This window comes from Gavialis gangeticus, unplaced genomic scaffold (genome assembly GCF_001723915.1).
Source record: "Gavialis gangeticus isolate Ggan-Ray unplaced genomic scaffold, GavGan_comp1, whole genome shotgun sequence".
NCBI classification, from domain to species: Eukaryota; Metazoa; Chordata; order Crocodylia; family Gavialidae; genus Gavialis; species Gavialis gangeticus.
In genome coordinates, this window is record NW_017728995.1 from 3,244,702 (window position 1) to 3,247,647 (window position 2,946).

At 41.2% G+C, this 2,946-nt stretch overlaps 1 long non-coding RNA gene across 1 annotated transcript in view; it reads right to left on the reverse strand.

The window, feature by feature from the left end:
- Window positions 1-570: 570 nt before the first annotated feature.
- The window catches only part of LOC109287898, a 39,623-nt gene continuing 37,247 nt past the window's right edge, over window positions 571-2,946 (reverse strand). Inside the window, exon 3 of the long non-coding RNA XR_002095002.1 lies at window positions 571-1,002. This is a non-coding gene — a long non-coding RNA (uncharacterized LOC109287898). The remainder of the gene's footprint in view (window positions 1,003-2,946) is intronic.

Here is a 2,946-nt window from a genome sequence, read left to right on the forward strand (position 1 = left end):
ATAAGGTGGCACAGATGCTGCAGTGAATCTGGACAAACATTATGAGAGAGAGGCAACATGAGCTCTGTACAATTTATGTATGCATCACTTATGTTATAGCATGGAAATTACACAGCATGCATTTCATGCTCTAGTTACCATACCCATTAAATAGTTCAGAAATATATAGGTTTCTCTCGCTTTAGGTGGGTTCTGTATGTGTGAATTCAGTCTTATGCGATGACACTTTTTATATCAAAAGTTGGTTATATGTGAGGTAAATTCACTCTTATGTGATCTGATGGTGGAAGCCTGCAGTCAGCTGCTTTGTGCGGTGCATTATGGGAGTGACGCACACCAAAATATAGTCTCCTGTGTGGATCTGTGCTCCTCGCTCGTTGTCTGAGACACGTTTCTGTAGTTGCCATCCTCATTGTGGTAACATTCACCACCACCCTGTGCTCATGTGTACTGTCTGCTGTTGGTGAGTACCAAAATTGTCTTGTAAAGTGGTAGAAATAGGTCTGGGAGTCAGTACAGTCAAGGTCTTGGACCGTATCCCTATTTGTTACATTGCAAAGTGGGTTCCCTTTATGCGAATTCAAGTTATGCGCTGTTTTCCAGGAATGCATGTACAGCATAAAGTGAAGGAAACCAGTACCTTCAACTGGTAGCTAGATCTACTTGTTCTTTATAGCTAAAATATTGATAAATATCATGACTAAGATTCATACATATATTCACTTTCATATATGAAGTTAAATATCCCCAGTATTGCACACTGTTATACTTAGGTCTACTTCTTTAATGTTGCTCACAAGCAAATCTTTATCTGCATTGAAAATACAGCGTTTCCTTTCCTTTGTTCCTTGCACAGCTCTTGTTCTCACAACAGCAAAACAAGCATTTGGATCCAGAGGCAACTTTTTAACCTCAACAGCTGTCCTGGTGACAGGCCAGATGGAGTGTGCCAGCTTTCCTTTCCTAAGTAGCTGTACTCTTCTCAGTGTTTGAATACTGGGTCTAGCAAAAAGACCAAGCACTGAATCCATGAAATAGGTTTCAGTGTCAGCACGGATAGCATTGATATAGTTCCATCTGAGGTTTAACACTTATATTTTATTGCTTTCTTTTAAGAGTTTTCTTTTTCTTACTTGTAGGATCTTCAGTGTTATTTATAAGTTCACAAAGGCAGAGGTTATACCTGCAACCTGAATGAATTCATCTCAGAATCTGAGAATGATTTAATCTTAAATTTGGCATGACTTGATAAATAGCTGTTATGATTCTTGGATACAGTATGGGAATACAATCTATTTTACTCCCATCTAAACACAGATCTTATTTCAGTAGGTACAGGAGGGGATATAAACCCCCACACTCTTGAAGTGCTGTGTTTCAAAGTCCATTCCACTTTGAGACCAGATAGAAAGAACATTTGTGGTTTTGTTGTTTTTTTAATGACATCCCCAAGTTCTCTCACATTTTAATTCTCATTAAACCTTCAATAAAAATACATTTGGCTGCTATGACAAGTTCTTGGGGGATACACCCAAATATATTTATAGACTAAATAGCTATTGCCTATTCCTGAAGTGAAATAGTATAGAGGATAACGAATTGGAAACTGAAACACTTGTATCCCTCTGCAGATAAAGCTGGAATAGACTAGTCTGTTCATGGCCTTCTCATTAGCCCAGCTCCATTATCTGAAAGTAAAGGAGAATGGGATCATTTCTCTTCCCCTTCCAAGCTGAAAGGAGTTTCTAGGGGTTATTTTTATTTTGTTTTGTTTTCCTCTTGGTGCAAATGTCCTTGTGTTTTGGGGATTACAAAGACCAAGCTGCTCCCTAATCTTGATATATGGGGACACTGCCCTCTACTACAACTCCCTTCACACTGGCACAACTGCACTGGTAAAATATCCTGTGGGAGCTACACTGCCTTTGGGCAGGCTGCTTCATCCTTGCACAGCATTCCCTTGGTTACCCAAAGGAGGCACAGGGACATACAGTTAATGATGCCTTGATGTAGCTATAAATTTAGCCATGTATCTTTGCAGCAGTGAATAAATAATATATAGTTCATAAAAGTATGTTAACTACATGATAGTCAGACTACCAGTATGCCATGTAGTCCCTGCCACAAACTCAGATTTTCAGATTAATCAAAATTGAGAATATATTTTCTACAACTCAGGTTGTTTAAGAAGTAGACTAGACTTATTTTGATTCAGTGTTCATGTCTATTCCTTTAGCATGGTTTGTTTAACTGAGATGATGGGTCTTCAGGTATTAGGATGTTTTAAATTAATTAGTGGAAAAATGAGAAAAGTTAATTACATATAATTATAGCTTCCTTTTAATCTGGAGCTTGCGTTTGCACTGATAATGGGAGCAAATGGACTTATAACTGGAGGGAATTAGTTTTTAACAAACCGGCAGCGGAGTGGGTAAGATTACAAAAAAAAATCATCCAGCACAAGTTCCGTAAGAAAAAAACCTGGAAAAAAAACATGTGAGCACTATGACTTCTTCCTTAGGACCAGATTGTGCCTGGCTCGATGTGATGATGGCATAAGAAACCTGCAGTGCTCCCACTTCTGCCCATGTGCAGAAATCTACCATGATTTCCATTTTTGTACCCAAGAAGTTCAAGAACTATATGAAGCTAGCATTTACTGTGGCACATTCCACAAACAGCCTAGCCCAGGGGTTGTGAATACCCTAGGCCAGGGGTACTTGGGCGGGCCCTAGGTGGTACATGTGGGCGGGTAGGGACAGGGGGAGCAGGACTGGGGGAGTGGGGGCAGGGCAGCAGTGCTCCTCTGCAGGCCACACAAGAGCTGCCTGGTTGACCAGACGCAGGGGGGCAGGGCAAAGCTTGCACTCAGTGGCCCCCACCGCCACCCCCCACCCCATGCTGCAGCCACTCTGCGTCTGGCCATGTGCCCCCTCCCCCCACCCT